Source organism: Archocentrus centrarchus, chromosome 23 (genome assembly GCF_007364275.1).
Source record: "Archocentrus centrarchus isolate MPI-CPG fArcCen1 chromosome 23, fArcCen1, whole genome shotgun sequence".
Taxonomy (NCBI): domain Eukaryota; kingdom Metazoa; phylum Chordata; class Actinopteri; order Cichliformes; family Cichlidae; genus Archocentrus; species Archocentrus centrarchus.
In genome coordinates, this window is record NC_044368.1 from 18,910,835 (window position 1) to 18,930,865 (window position 20,031).

Consider the following 20,031-nt stretch of genomic DNA (forward strand, 5'->3'; position numbering starts at 1 on the left):
CAGTCATTTGAGAGGGGCTCAGAATAGAGCTGCTACTCCTCCACATCAAGAAGAGCCAGTTGAGGTGGTTAGGATGCCTCCTGGGTGCCTCTTGGGTGAGGTGTTCCAGGGATGTCCTACCGGGCCCAGGGAAGAACCAGGACATGCTACTCTGGGTCAAGGATGGGATGCTGCCCCAAGTGGAGGAGTTTAAGTATCTTCCTTAAGTCTTGTTTCCGAGTGAGGGGAGAGAGGAGCAGGAGATTGACTGGATGCGACTGCGGTGATGCAGATGCTGCACCGGTCCATTGTGGTAAAGAGAGCTGAGCATAAAAGTGAAGCTGTTGATTTACTGGTCAGTCTACGTCCCTACCGTCACCTATGGTCACGAGTTGTGTGGTGATCGAAAGAACGAGACTGTGGATAAAAACGGGTGGATGGATGGACGGATGGACGGACGGACAGTTTTTATCAAGCTGTCTGTTGTCAGTATCTGGCCTCAGGTTTGTGAGCAAGGGTTTCTCAATCAGACTTTGAACCTAGATATTCATTCACGAGCTCACATTTTTTCAGTTCTTCACATATCTAAGGAATATGATTACTGAGAACAGTTTTATCATAACCAATAGAACTGATGACCAGAACTCAGATAATGAAACCCAAGTAATAATAATATTTGGGTTTTTTTTGTAACTCATCAGCATTTGGTCAGGACAAGCAAAAAAAAGAAAGAAAGACATCATTTAGAACATACCAAAGTGAAAATGAGTTTTCTTTTTACATCTCAAACAGCATTCAGTCAAGTACAGGATTCCCTATTGCTTGTGTCCATCTTGTAAATTACCACTATCTTGTGACTGCAGTTGGTCATTGTCTGTACTTCACTATGACACGTTTCACCCACGTGTTTCAATGACAAAGGTTGGAGTTTTTCAAGTTGAGAATTTGGTGGTGAGCATATGGATAAACCTGCTCTGTTAGAAGAAGAAACTTAATAAATCCATTAGCACATTAGTAAGAAAGTCCTTCAGTATCACTACTGCCAGCATGAGGTGATACCTGGACCCTATAGAGGTTGCACAGATAGTCCAACTCATCAATATCATCAATACATTCCCAGAAGATTTGCTGTGTCTCCTAGCACAGTCTCAAGAGCATGGAGGAGATTCCAGGAGATAAGCAGGAGTCATAGGCAATTTAGGAGAGCTGGACAGGGCCATAGAAGGTCCTTAGCCCATCAGCAGGACCAGTCTCTGCTCCTTTGTGCAAGGAGGAACAGGATGAGCACTGCCAGAGCTACAAAATGACCTCCAGCAGCTGCTGGTATGAATGTTTCTGACCAAACAATGTGACTTCACGAGGGTGGCCTGAGGGCTCGATGTCCACTAGTGGGCCCTGTGCTCACTGCCTGGCACCATGGAGCCCAGTTAGCATTTGCCATAGAATATTAGAATTGGCAGGTCCACCACTGGTGCCCTGTGCTTTTCACAGATGAGAGCAGGTTCAGTCTGAGCACATGTGACAGACGTGAAAGGGTCTGGAGAAGCCATGGAGAACGTTATGTTGCCTGTAACATAACTGGTTTGGTGGTGGTCAGTGATGATCTGGGGAGGGCCACGGACCGCTACAGGCTAGGCAACAACACCCTGACTGCCATTAGATATCAGGATGAAATCCTTGGACACATTGTCAGAGCCTACGCTGGTGCAGTGGATCCTGGATTCCTCCTGGTGCACAATAATCCCCGACCTCATGTGGAGAGAGCAGGCAGGTCCTGGAGGATGAAGGAATTGATACCATTGAGTGGCCCCCACACTCACCTGACCTAAATCCAATAGAGCACCTCTGGGACATTATGTTTCTGTCCATCTGATGCTGCCAAGTTGTATCTTAGACTGTTCAGGAGCTCAGTGATGCCCTGGTCCAGATCTGGGAGGAGATCCCCCAGGTCACCAGCTGTCATCTCATTAGGAGCCCTGATGGTGTCAGGCATGCATACAAGCACGTAGGGGCCATACAAACTACTGAGTACCATTTTGAGTTTCTGGAATGACATTTCAGCAAAATAGACGAGCCTGCTGCATCATTTTTTCACTTTGATCTTTGGGGTATCTTTGAATTCAACCCTCTATAAGTTGATAATTTTCATTTCCATCAAAAAATGTGGCATCCTTTCATTCCTAACACATTACTCAGTTCATATCAGTATAGATATCCAGCATAATTTTTTCCCCATTGAGATCTGATGTTTTTTCATAGTGTTCCTTTAATTTTTTTGAGCAGTTTATTAAAAAAAGAAGCTCTTGCTGGAAAGCCCTTACTCACTTGAAAAAAAAAAAAAAACACATGACAAAGAGAATACATTAAAACTGACTGGTTTATGGAATAAAGTAATCCATGCATCAGGTGAGACTTAAAGAAGTGTGGACGCATGTTAACACAAATCTCGCTCAAACAATAGCAGCATAACATTAGCATGAATCAGCTCTGAAAGATGATTTATTGCCCTGATGCACAGCTACAGTCGTGTGTTGGAAACAAAGCGCAGTTGCCCTTAAATTATTCATGAGATATAATAAGAGGACAGAGAGTTTGTCAATGAGCACAGGACTTAGGGAAAATGGAGATGAGGAGAGGGAACTCTATTACAAAGTGAGTATCTTTCAGTAAGATGGAAATTGGCAGCTAAAGAGTAAGGAAAGTATGTTTCCACATTTCTCACAGAGGTAAAGCCTTTCAGAGTGGAGAAAGATTTTCTGAGGAACAGTGAGACCTCGGCTTTGGCTCCCTTCAGGGAAACTGTTTGTAGTGTAATGTTATTCTGGCCCGTGGACACGTCGAGTTCTGCCACAACAAAAGGAGACTTGTTTGAGGGGGAGAAGAGAGACGGCTTTCAAACAGCATATATTAAATGTCTTCTTTTGCTGCTTTCACCTCCTGTGTTTGCTGTCCTTTGAGTTTTTCTCACGTCCCCGGGCTACGGCACTAACAAGGCTCACCGCTGTGGTCTTTGGTCACACTGTATTTGCTTCACTTCACATTGTAAATACACTGGATACAACAGCAGCCACTTCCTTACCTAAACTTTGATCAGTTGAGTCACACTTTGTGACTTGTTTCCAGCATATTCCAAACTACAGTATCTACAGCACATGTGTCTAGCAAATGGATTAAAAACAAGCAGTTTATAATGCAAATAATTTATGTGAATAAATCAAAAATGGCCGTGTGTGTCTAGCGTAATCAGACTTATTTTTGCAGTAAGAGGAGTCGCACATCAGCTACACTTTTCAGACCTGAAAGTCTCCATCTGTCTTTCACAAACAGTCTGTGGGTCTGTCGCTGCTCATCATTACCAGAATTCAATTTCAATTCAATTCAATTTTATTTATATAGCGCCAAATCACAACAAACTGTCGCCTCAAGGATGCCAATTTGTTTGTGAAAAAGAGCTTTTTCCTGTCCCTTCCTTTCACAGTAAAAGTCCTTGACATATACAGTGTGTGACTGCTGTAAATTAAAAGGTTTACAGCTCTGTGATTCGATTCTGGGAGGAGACACAAACCCAATGTCAGGGGCTCACAAGCTTGTGTACTCCTAGTGTTGTTTTCAAACTGTGATAAATTGGAAGGTTGTACCAGGAAAGGCATTCACAGTAAAATCTGTAACTAATCAAATCTTCATGTTCTTCTCTGAGAAGTCAGAAATCAATTAAGTATAACATTCAACCACTAAAAACTAATTTTTCTGTTCAGGAATGCAAGTAAAGAACTGTAATTTGGCATCTTAATCAAAAAATAATAGTTATATTTGCCCAATAAATAATATGATTTTTAGTTTTAAACATGTTTTTCACAAATTAAAATATTTTGGCTTTCTTGTTTTTATGACAGGTGATCTAATAAGTTATTACATCACTTCCACGTTCCCACGCTGCCAAACTCAAAGCTGACTTCATCGCTTCTACTGTCCAATCATCATGCCTGCCTTCTTTGAGCTAATTAGCTTAGCTTACTTTAAACATCACTGCTCATCTCTGATTCCCCCTTTCAAAATCATTTGTGCGACCCACGTCTTCCCCATCCTCGCCACTCAAGTCTCTCAGAGCTGCTCCCAAACCTCCATCTTTGTCTTCACCACCACCAGCGTGTAGACTCCAGGGGCTCCTGCTGGGATTCCATTCCGCTTTGATGGACACGCTCACCCAGTCATATGAATGTGTCCAAACTTTTGACTGGTACTGTATTTACAATTGCATCATTCCTATTTACTTTCCAATAAACATAGAGGAAACTTTCATTTTGCAAACTGACAGAATAGTGCATGGACTGATGTTTTAGCTGTTACACTGTCAAACATCACCTGTATTTGCTTGTATAAATTAGATTCAAAATGGTTATATATTTAATTTTTACTTTCTTAAAAGTAACTGGCCTCCGTAGTTGTCCATGTAAGAAAATACGACCTACTCATTTTGCCCCCTAACTTGTAATCTAACACCTCCTTTCCCATTTAATAGACTGTGGGTGAGGACGAAGTTTCCAGTTTTCCCACCTGCACTAAACTCTACAGTTGGCTTCTCTGAGCCGAGCAGAGTGTGAGTCTGCAGGGAGGCCATGACAGATCTATAAAAGGTTCAAACAAAGATTGGTGCTCTTCTCAGGATGTAAACTTGAGGGAAGGAAGTCACTGATCCCACCTGACCTCGTGAAGCAGCACTGCACCGGCTCTGCCATTACCACCAGCTGTAGCCTGTAGACGCAGGAAAGTGCTGTATCTGTGAGGTAATTTGGAGAGCATAGTGAAAGTGATTTATTTTTACGCTCTATTGTTCTTTATATAATGAGCAGAGATGTGTTCATTACGGAGAAATGGCTTCTACTTTTGCCAGTTAGGGTGATATGATTAGCAAGGAGGTATGCTGAAATTGTAAATTCAATTCTTGTTGAGACAGGAAGCGCGTTGATAGTGCCGTCCTCCTCGCTGTACAAGTCCCGTGGCAACATTTGTCCTTGAAGTCATTTTCCCCACAGACTGAGTTTATCTTTGATCTTATTTTTCCTCAGGACTGCTTGCTGGACACCAACCCAGTAATTATGCTCATAGTGGACTCATGATTTAGATGCAGTAACAACTTTCAGTGCTGCTGCAGGAAGTAACGTGTTTTCATATTCAGCGACTGATTGTCTGTACTTGCAGCAACCAAGTAGTTGTCCAGAGGTCGAATGTGCAATACTCAACCTGGTGAGTCGCCTGGTGGGAGGCAACCTGTCTTAAAACAGTCAAGGGTCTAACTCGGACCGACTGCAATCATTCTCAGACAGACTGGCAAAGGTGCCATTGAATTTATAATCGCAGACAAACTGTGAACACATTACAATCTATCTGAGTCAGTCGGTGCTGATGAGTGCAGCCTGCCTACAATGCACCTCTTTGTAACAGGTGACTCGACTCAACTGGTTGCATTCTGGTTCTATTCCTATATAAAAGGAAGGTTGCTGAGCACTTATGCCAATCACGTCCTGCAGCAACTACATCACTGTTTGTGGAGGAATTCCTGGATTTCAGTTTCAAACATATGAGGTTCTGGCTGGATTTCTTCTCCTTTACTGCAAGCCAGTTACATTTAGTTACTTTACCCTCACACAGTTGGTAAGCTCCACCACCACCACGAGCTATAAAGTAAGGCAGACTGGTTGTGGAATCTGCTAAAGGTTGCCTGAAATTTTGAATAAACCCACTGATGGTTGATGTTAGTGTAACAATAAAAATGATACAGTATATTGTCATATCAAACTTTAGCCCCACCCTTAATGTAGAGAAATTTAAAACCAACATTTGTGGGCCTTTATTCAATACTTACTGCAACTAACTTAAAGTCAAAAGGATTTTTAAATATAAAAAACTAGAGTTGCTTTACATGAGAAAAAAACCAGGCAGGTGATGAATCACAAGTATCCAATTTTACTTCATGGAACTAGAGAAAGCCTGTGTGCGTGTGTGTATGTGTGTGTGTGTGTATGTGTGTGTGTGTGTGTGTGTGCATCTACAGTCTGACCAGGTGCCCAGACAGGTGACCTTTTTACCTCACGTCCAGGCATGAAAGATGCACCCTGCTGCTGTATGAATTCTGGGTAACCTTGCCCCGCAGACAGGATACGCCTAAGTATAGCAGCCTGCTGAGCCATAGGTCAGGACGAGGCCTGCTCCTCAGGAAAAAAAAAAAAAAAATCACAACCCTGTGAGTGTATCCTCATGTTGTGCTTAAAGCTCTGTTTGCATACCATCAGTATAAAAGATCATCTTGAATTCATGCAAAAACCGTCCAGTCAGGATTCACTACGATGATGCAAAGTGACGTTAAGTGAAGCCAGATGGGTTTTAGCGAGCTGAGAGGTGGAGAGGAGCGATATGGAAAGTGCAGGAGACGTGCTGGCACCTGAGCCTGAAGTGAACTCTTCCCGCAGATTCAAATGTCCCGTGGTGACACTCCCGCAGAGCACACATCTCCAATTATATGACAGGCAGTTCAGACCTTCGTGTTCTTCAATATTTGTACATCTACTCCCAATTAAGATCAAGACATTCCTCTAGCATTTCGTGGAACAATACTCTGCGTTAGAGTTTTGTAGGGTCATGGTGTCTTTTCAAGGTTATGCTGAGTAATGAATTAAAGCAGAAGGAGACATCACACGGCTGCCGGAGAGACAGATGAGCGTCAGAGAAACTGCTGCGACTTACAATGTATTATTTTGAACATCAGCAGTTTGATTGTAATTAAATACTGAAACTGGTGGCCTACTTTTGCCCAACTTTGGCAGCCCGAGCAAATAATCTCAGCACAGCCACGCTGAAGGATGTGATTAATGATATCATAGCGTGAAACGAAGACAAAAGTCATCTATTGTTTTTGTTTGCTGATTTTTTTTAACGCCTCCGTCTTCCTTTTCCTCTGTGTGTGAGGAGTTTTCTCTTAAAATATAGCCACTGTCTCAACTGTGATTTATTCCCAGCTGTATGTGTCTTTATCAGCATGGTCTAAAATTAAATTCAGGGACATTGATTTTTTTTTTTTTTAAAAAGCATCCACCAGTCGTCCTCTGAGGTCTGTGGATCGGATGTTAAAATACTTAAAAAACTGATTTCCAAGGATACTTTATTTGATTTTATTCAGCTGCATTTGCTCACACAGCTGACTGACTGTTACCTTGCTAAAAAAAAGAAAAAGAGGTTAGATGGAGTTTTGAAAAAGTCCTTGGTGTTGCAGTGTAAGTGTTGTTGAAAATGAATTTCTGCTGCCAAAATCTGCAGAGATTGTTCTGTTTTCCATCGTTTTCAGTGTCAGCAGATAGTTTATGCTTAATGGTGTGCTCATCGTGTCCTTGTTGTTTTGGGTCTTATTTGTTATGCTGTTTGCTTGCTACAGTTCCTGGTGTGTGTCCCGCCAGCTTCTGTGTGTCCTACTTTACCATCTCTTTCAATATTAACATTATTTTATTATGTTGTCAGCAAGTCTTCTTGGGTTGTCTCCCTGATTTTGTTTTGGTTTTCAGATCATTCCTGTTTCGAAGATTTGATTTGAATCATTTTGATTTTCTGGCCTGACACTTTTTTGCCTTCAGTTTTTCTTTTTGTGGCTTCTGTGGTAGCCAGATATCCAGGTAAGATTTCCTGTTGTGTCCACCAGCTACTGATCACAAGAACAGAAAAAATTTATAAGCATGTAAAACGAGATCACTGTCCAATGACAGCTGATAGTTTCATAAGCAGTCCCTGAGGTGCAAATTAGAAGACAAAAAATACTTGAGGAAAAAGCCAACATTTCAGAAAACATCAGTTGTGTTTTGTGTGTGTGTGTGCGTGTGTGTGTGTGTGTGTGTGTGTGTGTGTGTGTGTGTGTGTGTGTGTGTGTGTGTGTGTGTGTGTGTGTGTGTGTGTGTGTGCGTGCGCGTGTGCGTGTGTTCTAAAATTCATTTGTTTTTGTTGTCATTGCATTATGCACTGTGGGGCCAGAGAGACGATGTAGGAATATTTTTAAATAATTTCTGTAGGATACTGGAAACCAGTGGACTGCTTTGCTGTTATTCATTTTAGCTGCAGCAGATACTGATAATCTTTGTGGGAAGTCCAGTCAAAAAGAGCTTTGCAGTAATTCAGTCTACTAGAAATTAATGCATGAACGAGTTTGAAAGTTTGAAGCTCAAATCAGAATCTAAAATAACCTGTCTGTAAGCTAATGTTCCTAACTTATGAATCAACAGATCACGTTTGATTCTAGGGCCTATTAAAAGAATTAGAATTTTTTCTTTGTTAAGTTTGAAAAAGTTTGCAGTCATCAATCAGTCAAACACAATTCAATCAATCAAATATCATTGTCATCTAGCACTACAGAAACATATAGCTGTTTATCATTTCTGTATTTATGGTAACAAATGTTATGCTGTCTGATTGAGGGTTGCAAGTGACAGCATTTATAAGGAGAAAAGTAACAGACCCAGACAACTGCCCTGTGAAACTCCACAGGAGAACAACCCAGTGTTCCATGAATGATTTTATAATCTATTGTATTAAAGGCTATGCTCAAGGTCAAATGAGGGCAGCAATCTTATTAGCATCAAAAGTTAATCTGAGGTCTTAGTGAGGGCAGTCCGTCCTGTGATTTGTTCTATAACCAGACTGAAATTGAAGAAGAATACAACTTCCCTTTAAGAAAAAACAGATTTGCATGAATACAGCTTTTTCTAACACTTCATTTAAAAAAGGAAAATTTGATATTGTCTGTAATTAATCAGAATTTCCAAAAGGATGCTAAACACTGCAAAAGTCAGATAATGCTGTTTTAAAGGTACAGTGTGTTAAATGTCACCACTAGATGTCAGTAGATTGCAGTTAACTGTGTTTTGTTTTCTTACCTCTCCCTCTCCTAATGCACATATTAAACAAATATGTAGGACCGCTTTTTTGCATTTGCGCAATATTTCTAAAATTAGAAACATCCTTTCTCAGAGTGATGCTGAAAAGCTAATTCATGCATTTATTACTTCTAGGGTGGACTATTGTAATTCATTATTATCAGGCTGTCCTAAAAGCTCCCTGAAAAGCCTTCAGCTGATCCAAAATGCTGCAGCTAGAGTACTGACAGGGACTAGAAAGAGAGAGCAGATTTCTCCCATATTGGCTTCTCTTCATTGGCTCCCTGTTAAATCTAGAATAGAATTTAAAATTCTTCTCCTCACATACAAGGTCTTGAAAAATCAGGCACCATCTTATCTCAAAGACCTCATAGTACCATATCACCCCAACAGAGCACTTTTCTCTCAGACTGCTGGCTTACTTGTGGTTCCTAGGATACTTAAGAGTAGAATGGGAGGCAGAGCCTTCAGCTTTCAGGCCCCTCTTCTGTGGAACCAGCTTCCAGCTTGGATTCGGGAGACAGACACCCTCTCTATTTTTAAGATTAGGCTTAAAACTTTCCTTTATGATAAAGCTTATAGTTAGGGCTGGATCAGGTGACCCTGAACCCTCCCTTAGTTATGCTGCTATAGGCCTAGTCTGCTGGGGGGTTCACATAATGCACTGTTTCTTCTCATTCACCTTATTTACTTTGTTTATACTCCACTCTGCATTTAATCATTAATTGATATTAATCTCTGGCTCTCTTCCACAGCATGTCTTTCTCTCCCCTCAGCCCAACCGGTCGCGGCAGATGACTGCCCCTCCCTGAGCCTGGTTCTGCTGGAGGTTTCTTCCTGTTAAAAGGGAGTTTTTCCTTTCCACTGTCGCCAAGTGCTGCTCATAGGGGGTCGTTTTAGACTGTTGGGTTTTCTCTGTATTATTGTAGGGTCTTTACCCACAATACAAAGCGCCTTGAGGCGACAGTTTGTTGTGATTTGGCGCAATATAAATAAAATTGAATTGAATTGAATTGAATTAAAGTGCATAGCCTTAGCTATAGTGGCCACTGTAGGACAAACAACTCCGTTCATCAGTCCTGAGTGTCAGCTGTCAATATGCTGTGTGTCTATTCATGTCTATTTACTTTGGAGGAGGCCATAAAACTTTGAGAAAAGAGTCTGATGTGAGTCGAGTCACAGAACCTCACTTCTGTCTGATGAGAACGATACTGAGGTCAGTTGTTGAGGATATGCTGAAATTTTGTGTACGTAAGTGCTGCTGTTTTTGCCCCCATTGTTGGTCTGTTAGCTGCTGTTAGACAGCACTAGTGAAGTTTTTTTTGAAGTGGATCTTTGTTGGACTCAGACACAATAAACTCTCATATGATGTGGGAATGTAATCAAAGTGTTTATCAGAGGGAAGGTATGATTTTTAGGATGCTCGAGCTTAACATTAGCTGCCATAAAGTTAGCTTATTGCTTGTTGTCTAGCTTGTTGTCTCTCATCAGGTGTCCGGAGACAGAAGAGTAGTTGCGACAATAGTGGGAATAAATAAACATGATTATGTCCGTTTTCATGTGTTAGAGCCCTGACTTCAATTTATGAGATGAGCCTTGAGGTCAGGAGGAAGAGGATGATATTTTATCTATGCTGCTCACGTTCCCTCTTTCGTTTGCCTTTTCAGTTCTTTGGTGAAGTCAAAAGTAAAAAGAATTTGATATTTACTATATGCTGGTGTCTGACAGTGTTATACTGTCATATAACTATAGAATCATTTATATGTAAGCAGTCCTTTTGTCTACTGGTGACATCTTTATTTTATTATTAAGGAGGTATTAGCTGTTAAATGTAGTCAAAACCAAAGACAAATCTATAAAAGATAGATGTACAGTAGCCACTTTGACATCACCCATTGGTTTGTGAGGTCCTGTTATGAAGCCTTGAGATGTACATTTTGGCCATTGCCATGTTGGTGTTTTGAAACTAGGTGTGACAGGACAGAGGACTGGCTAATGACTGGCTAATGTCAATCACTAGTCATTAGCCAATGAGCATACCCTGGATAATCCACTTTTCTGAGACTCAGAATAACCACAAATTTCAAATTTGACTTAATGTTTTATTGAGGATGACCCGAAGCTGACAACTGAGCCCATAAACTCATCAGGGAAGTCACTCAGGTCAGAGTCAGGCTATTTTCCCGTAGACTTTGATAGGACTGGAAAACTTTTGCAGCAGAAAATGCAGCAGATGTACTAGAAGTATAAAAAGGAATTCGTTAAGAAGGGTCAAGTACATTAAGATTGTATTTACGTACAGTACTTAAGTGAATGCACTTCATTCCACCAGCAAAAAATAATGGTAAAACTTTGCACTGTGGGCAAGTTGGTATAAAACTTGTTGTTCTGTGCCAGGGAGGAAGTAGTTAATCTGACAGGAAAGAAAAGTAACTTGTTTCTTTATAAAGAGCAGAGATAAAACTCATGCTTAAGCTCTCATTTTTCAGCCCATGAAACTAATGACTTTATGGGAAGTGTGTCAGACTTTGTTGGATGCTCTGCTTGTTAGTTATTAAAGTTCAAAATCTCCTTGTGAAGCAGAGAAACAACGCACACCGAGGACAAAGCAAGGACATGCTGCCAAGGGAAGGCACATTTTTGGGAGAGAAATTTTGGCTTTACTCTGGGAGAAGCTGGCAGTCCTCGTGTTCGTTTGTGGTTTTGTGGTGGTGGCTAAAATAGGAAAATTAGTTGATTTGCTAAAGATCATACTGTAATTAGTGATTGAAAAATGCTGCTCATAAAGCCTGATGGTGGTGGATTCGTGACAGTTCATTTACTTTTTTCTTTTTTTTTTTTTTTTTGAGCCTCTACACCCCCGTCTGATTTCATAGTTAGGCTGTCAGTTCTGCAGCACAGAATCTGCCCATAAACCAGAAAATTCATCCTCAGCACTGACAAGAGTCCACAATTTTGGTCTCCCACTCACTGTCAATAAAGCCAAAGAAACCATGTGCGTGATGACAGCACATTTTGGAGTCTCTTCATCTTAACTGAACTGTCCAACAGAAAATCAGCTTGGACTTCCACTGCCTGTGCTGTCGCTGCAATGGAGACATTTCACAACTTATGGAGCCATCAAAATTAGCAATGCATGACTTTATTTTGCTAAATTATCCAAATTAGGAAATGTGGTGGTAGTCTGTAAAGTTGAAGACAAAACACATCAAGCCATCCTTTCTATCTCACACAAAAGCAAAAATCACCTCAATAAAAACTTGCTCTCTCTTGCTTTGAAGCCAGCCTCTATAAATAACTTCCCAGTGGTATTGCATGGAGGGGCTGCAGAGAAAACCGAGCTAAGAGTGCCCTCTATGTGCAGGCCGAAGCTTTATGCCTGCAAATGTGCCATACAGTCATGCAAAGCTGCTGCAAAATATATAGTGAATATACAGAATAAGGCCTGCCTCACAGATATTGAGCTTTAGCTGTATTTGTGCAGCATGACTTGGCTCTAATATTGATAGATGTTAATTTTTCCCTTTCTACCTGCCTCTTAAGGAGCTGAGACACTGCATTTTTTCTGTGTGGGCTCAATATTAGGAGCACCTGAGGTAAAAGTCAAAAGGAAAGCTTCACATTCACGGTACCCTCTCTAAGTGCAGTGTCACCACAAGTTAAGTAGGAAGGCAGGCCAGATCAAAGAAGCGAGGCAGATCTTCACTGTCTGAGTTTATCTCTGCTAAAGCCCAAGAAACCCTGTCACAACCTCAGATACTCAAAAAACGATTTTCCTTCTGGACTAATTACTCCCTCCAGCACCGGATGATGGTACATGCACTAGTCACGCTTGTGTAACTCAAATCAGAGCTCCGTTTGAAGACGCGTTCGGTTAATAAGTCAATTACAGGGCCATAAAAACTGCAATTAGATAGAAAATCTGGACTCGTGTCAAAATCCCAGCTGATTTCTTCCAGCCAGGAAAAAGACGGGGCTTGGCAACCGCAGACAAACTAGAAATTGAGAGCCGTAAGAAATAAAACTATGAAAATCAAGGAAACAGGTGCAGCCCCCCCCCCCCCCCCCCCCCCCCCCCCCCCCAAAAAAAAACAACTTAGATATGCATTTTCAGGAGCAAATTTAAGAGAGTAAGCAGAACAGAATATCATCTGTAAGTGTTTAGATGCAAGTTTAATTAAGAAATATATAAAGTAGTTATAGGATTCTGTGCTTTTGTGTAAATTATATTGATTATGTTGAATAATAACACAAGGTTATTAATATGTCGGCTAAATAATTCCACAGCCATTGAGCAGTGTCTGTGTAACGCTTTGCAGTTCTTACTACAGTTTTCAACGATAAATTTAATCAAATGAAAACAATATATTCATTCAGTATTCAACCACTTAACAGTAAATACACAAACCAGGTTTCACACTATAGCACATCGTTATTACATTTAACTTTATTTTTGTTGCAGTCACTAGAGTGACATGGTAACAATTATAGTTTTTGTTTAAATATACTAGTCAAAAAATAAAAACACAAGTTTTTGTTTTAAATCAATTTTACCAACATTATGTGTATTATAATATGAGGAATGGCTCTTCTAGATGATTGCAGCTGGCCAGGAAAGTGTCTGGATATGTTCTTGATCTAGAAAGACTGCACTAACAATTACCTAACTATTTACTATTAGCTGACAATGACGAGCACTGCAGGAATTTTTTATAACCATTGCTTTAGCAAAAGTAGCAATAAAATACTATGAGAACACCTCACTAGACGTAAAATTGTATTATTGGCAAATTTGGTCAACTAAGTGATTTCTCAGAGATGCTAATCTAAAAGTGCTGGTGGAACCTGCATCTGTTCAACCTGTTTTATTGGCATGACAGAAGTTACCTTCTCCATCAAGCTTTCATTCTTAAACAAGTTATTAAATGTTTTGTATATCACACATGTTGACCAAGGTGGCAAGCAAAAGAAATCTAATCTTTTATGACACTAAATTTGTGCGCTTGTTTATTCACCAATGCTAGCTCTGTTTCCACACAAAGCTGAGCTTATAACTGATCTCAGAGCAGCAAAAACAGAACCAGTGTCTGCTTGTCTAGCACACTAGTCTCCTATCAGTCTCCCGTCAAAGGCCAGAGGTTTGTCCATAATGTGCCTGCGCAAATGACCAGCTGTGAGTTGCACACCTCTCAGCTTGACAAGCTCAAGCCATCCTTAACAGGACACGGGCATCCATGAGAACACCTTCCCCTATACAGATTTCAGTGGCTCTGTAGTCAAGCAGAATTAATTCTGTTTCTAGAGACAATGGCAGTGATGTAAAGGATGGATGCAAGCAGGCATGCGAGAAGTTATGACACAATGTTGTTTGAGATCAAAGGACAGAGACTGCTTACTTTTGTTTTAATTGATGTCCATTCTTAGATTTGAATAGACAAGCGCTGCTTGCCTTGCTTGCCCTGATAGAATGCCAATGAGGACAAGCACAAGTCAAAGCACCTCATTTTAGTGCTGTCCAATCAGATTTCCACCAATCACTCTGAATCAGAAAGAAACAGTGCAGACATCTTGTTCACAGGGACATGCAAGGCTGCAACAATAGCTCAGGCATGCATGCCAGCATCCAGCACAGCAATAGTTCAGCCTCAGTCCACTTTAGTCAGTTGCTGCATGGTGGCTGCAATGTTGTGAGTATACTGTCTTTTTGTGTGTGTGTTATGAAACAACGGTCATGCCAATGCAATAAACTGAACCAATTCCAAGGTGTACAAGCCACATGTGTTCTGCAAACAAATTACAAATCCTGCCATTGACTAAAACCAGTCAACCAGAACTGAAAACTACTCACAGAATATGTTTGGGTTTTCTCAGAGATTAAAATTATTAAAGTAAAGATTGAAAACATATTTCACAACATATAACTTATTTTTGACTAGTACAGTTTAACTACACTATACCCTAAATGATCAGAGCAAAATTTGGTTTATATCGTTTTGTAACTATTTATATACTTCTTATCTCTATGTCTTGAATTGTGTCTTCTGCTCTGGTCTGTCCTGGTTGAACAAAAGAAGCAGTGTGGGTGGAGCTGACTGCAAAGAGGGAATGAGGGTTCTTTGTACCTAGTTTAGTTATTCTCCCTTTGGCTTGCTCTGCTTTTATATAAGCTGAATCCTCTCTTTGGACTGGTCAGTTTGTTACACCTGTACCTGTGTGTCCTTTGGCTTCTCAGTCCCTGATGATCAGAATTAAGACAAATATAAAACTGATATGTTGTTTTTCTAACTATCCATATCTGTTTTGAAGATGTGGTTGGACTGTATGATTACCTCCCTGGGGACTGTATAACCAGCCAGAGACCAAAGCGCACAGCTGTATAATGTATGAAGAAAATCAGATGGTCTGAACGTGCAATAATTTATTGGCTTTACTGGCTGTACTAAAGCATTGATAAAATACTAACTTACAGACTGGAGCCACAGCCAAATGTATTATTGCTATGTTTGTAGAAAGAGTATTATTTTTCCTTCAGCCCCCACAACTGGCTGGTCAGATACTATATAATAGCCTACATAATGTGTTTATGTGAGTGGCTGGCTGTGTGTATATACTACCCCATGATAATGGGACAATCACAAGCAAAAAATAATAAATGGATGAGAGGCATTGGTGAAATAATAAAGAATATATTGAAATGTTCAAACCCTTGTTCTTTTTTAATAGATTCATTTTGACAGTACAAACTTATCAAAGAACTGCACATAGTTATGAAACCCTAACACTAACATGAATGATTAAAATATTTGTGGAGCCTGTATTCTTAAATGAAATGCTTCTTCCTCTTTTTCTAACTGACAGGTACCAGCACAATGCAGGTGTCCTCATGCAGAGAACCACACAGACATAATTATTAAAGTCACACATTCAATATCATTCCATGTGTATTGTACTCACATTCATATAGTGCTTTTCTGGTCTTACTGACCACTCAAAGGCACATTTATGACATGCAGTCAAATGGAGAAATTACATTTCCTTCTTCTTCTTCTTTTTTAAAGCTGCACAATTAGTTGGTTGCTTTGCTGTTTTGAATAAACAATAATTTATAGTAATAGTAATAATTTGTACACTGGAAATCGGTGGAGACCAAATTTTGATGTACTGTTGTTGCTACTGTTGCTCCTTCTTTGGGTGCAATGTCAAATTTACAGGTGCCTCCAGGCAGTCTGAGAAACGGTTTCCTTTGTAACATTACGTTTCAAACTAAAACAGACTGCAGGAAGAAACGCCAGCTTTAGCTCGTATTCTTCTGGCTTCATGCTGTCTGAATGAGCCCCAGAAAATTGTGACTCGTTGGTAGTGTAAGATCAGGATTATGCCTTTTTAAAGTGTCTTTCTGACACTGAGCTAAAGGAGGATCTAGCCAGAAAATGACAGACCACTTGTGGAAGAACGAACAGCCAGCTCCTCACTCCCCAACCTGGCGCTGCAGCAGACAGATGTGCTGATATGCCATCTATAGCCGCGGGCCTTTTCTGACTTCTAAAGGCTTCCGCTGTCAAAATGGGACGCCTGGGAGCGCATGACACAAAAGTTAAATGAAGGTTAAATGGAAGCACTTCAAAGTGGGAGATCTCCACAGAAAAATAACGGAGGAAAGGTTAATGTGTGTCTTGTTGAGACACCGGAGCAGCTTGTAGCTTTTGGCCACATCGGTTTGAGGTCCGGTTCGGGTCAGAACGCCTCCGGGTTTGGTTCGCACAGTAGCTGATGCTTTGAGAGGAGCTTACTTTCAGGTTAGATTTTCCTGTGATATAGCATCAATGCATAGACTGTGATATGAGGGGTAGACAATATTGGCTTTGTATGCATTGGATATCAGCCTGCTGCTATCACCCACACCTGATATGATGTAAGCCCCTCAGGGATCGCTGATGCAAGGAAACAGATTGGAAATGCTGCAGTAAAGGATCTCGTTCTTTTTAAAGGGGGGGGTTCTAGTTCTGCTTCGCAAAGTTTTACTTTACATGATAAGTAAGGATTTATTTGGTGATGTGTAGGTTTGAGAAACATGACAAATCAGGAAATATGTTTATTCCATTTTCGAGTAGAGTAAGTCACTGCTTCTGGTTAAAGCCGTGTTTCTGATGGAAGAACACGAAAATGGTTTCAGTCTTCATTTTCTACTCGATTTGTTTGTGGTATTTCAGTGTGTGCAGGTTCCAGCGTGCTTACACAGTGAAATACTGGAATTCTCTGTAAACCATGATTAGACACGATGTGGTGATGAAGGTGAAAGTGTTTCAGCCACACTGAAACACGCCTACCATTATCAGTCTTATTTGACAGAAGAGGCACACCACGCCAGCTGCTTCAGTATTGTTGAATTCTTAGTTGAAAAGTTCAGAAAGCTGGCTCATCAATAAAGGTGTGTTTTCCTACAACTTAAACAAGCATGAATGGGAAACCAAAAGGATGGAGGAGGGAGCAGAATCAGCACCGATTCAAGTAAGATGTTACTGAGAACTTAATTCCTATGAAAGCTGTAAGACTGTACTTTTTATATGACTGTAAATTAGATCACTAATGAGATTATTTTGTATTGTTACATTACAAGAAATGGAAAGCTTATTGCTAATAATACACCACATAAATCAAACAAAAGAATGCATCAGGTGACTCCCAACACCATAACAGAGGAATTAACCAAGCACAACTTTCACCCAGGAGACTGAGGTTTGAGTCCTATTTGTGACCATTATTAGCTAATTATTTAGTTGCTGTTTGGTTAGGTTTATGCACCAGAAGTAGTTTGTAATATTATTGGTATTTGACCACGTAAAGGTTGGACTATTTTTCACTAATGTAATGAAAAACCCATGGTAAATTAAGGTTCACCATTTTACATATTAGGCTAAAATAAACACATTAAATATATATATTTAAATGAAGATTCCTTGATTGACAAGCGTGTCAGATTAGGGCTGCCTGAGAACAAATTCCCGCTGCAGCGGTCTGCACCGGAATATGCAAGGATGACTGGATGTCGGAGTTAAACTGGGAGCCACCCGGCTGTGAGCAAGCGAGTGATGTCACCGCATGAATGTAACAGCTGATCAACTAAAAAAAAAACACAACATTCGTGCTCTGCCTCAAGCAATGTCCCATTTCTTTTATTTACCAGGAAGCTAAAATGTCTTCAAAAAAATCTAGTTATGGAGTACATTTTTATACAGTACCAAGGATACAGCTGCTGATGAGCATTTGAATAGGTGTTTTCATGCATAAAGCATGAAAAACATTCAGTCATGAATAATATATAAAACCACTGATTGCTTTATACATCTTTAAGTTTTCCCCATTTTTCCGTAAATATTTGGCTGCTTCTTGCATTCAGAGCATATTTTATAGCAGGAGCAGAAAAATCTTCTTTTCATGAGGTTATTAAAAAAAGTGGCTGGAGTGGGTTTATAGAGCCCTATAACAATACAAGAGAAAAGAGAACTGTAGGAATAAAAGGCACTGGAAAGCAGCTCGATGTGATGCAGTTTCAGGCTCAATGCAACATCAAAGAATGGCTACATCTCCGCTGGGTCGCCTGTGTCCCTTCAGTATTTAACCTAATATCACAACATTGTTAGTGAAGTGTGCTTAGCCAGAGTGCCAGTACGACAGCTAATTGCCAACCGCCAGCACTCAAAGGCAGCCGACCTGAAACTACCCAGCTTTACAGGGAATATGGTTTGACACTGTTTTGAAGGTCAGCTTCTTCTGCATTCAAACCCCAACAGGTCCCTCCCCCCTGGGGTGCCCCATCCTGCTGAAAAGGCGATCACAGGGAACTGGAGAGGCGTATTGTTCTCTCTTTGCTTGGTGACCCTCACCGCCCCATTAAAATCTAGCCTGAAACTCTGCCTGAGGGTCTCCAGCCATCATTGGCACGCTCAGCCTCGCTGATGTATTGCATACTAATGAGACAGCGGGGAGCGGGTGAGAGTATGAGTTTGGGAGGAGTGGAGTGTGAGCTTTCATTGGTCACCATTAAACAGAATTAATGGCTGAATGATGCTTGATTATTAGCAGGTTTGTTATTGAGTTTGATGCAGGGCGAGTGCACTGAGAGCTGACGGTCCCATCCAGGTGATTTTGTGCGTTGACTGTTAATGGAAAGACACACACAGATATTATTATTCTTTCTGCTGACTTGCTGAAGCATTATTACCTCCACCTTGGAGGTTCTGTTTTCATTCAGTGGTTTGTTTGTTTGCCTCTGTGTCAGCAGGATATTTGAAAAACTTTTAAGCCTTGAAAGTTGGGTGTCAGACTGGCTGATGAGACCACTGATCAGATTTTCGATGGGATCAAACTAATATAGCAAAGAGAGTTTAGTGTATTGTTGTACTGTATATAGTGCAGTATCTGCTGTATTTACTTAAATAATATACATTTTGGTGTATTTACCCGATTTTGAGTTACCCAATTTGGCATACACCTGTGTTATTATCAAAGGAGCTTAATTAAAGCTGCAATAACTCATATTTTTTAATATAATTATCCTCACACGCATGTGTCCAAACCCACCCTCTCAATTTCTAAGGAGCTTTTTTTTTTTTTTTTTTTTTTTTTATAACATTTTCCAGCTTTTTGCAGCCACCAACAGCAATGATTGCTGACACCATGTTCTGTACATGTTCTGGGCTGTGTTTAGGTGCCTCTACTCTCATTACTTTTTACCTCATGCAGCCAACCTGTCGTCCATCCATCCACAAGTCACAGGAACCGCTGCTCGTCCTGCAGTGCTGGAAAGAATTTAATCAAATGTGCACATAATCGTAGCGTATGGATGTCTATTCCCTAACTCCACATAGATGCACTAATCTGAATACTGAATATGTAGCTTGCAAAGAAAAAGAAGAAATAATGTATTTATTATTCATTTGTTTGGTTATTATGAACAGCTGTTTTTATTTCACTGTATACAGTGATAGAATGAAGATAACAAGAATAGCATGATAAATTAACAGACGTGTCTGTTTTCATAAACAAGCGAAGCAAACGAGCACCGCAGGCGCTACTGATGTCTAATTTGTCTTCACCCAAACTGTGGTTTAGATCAAGGTCACATTTGTTGTTTTACTGG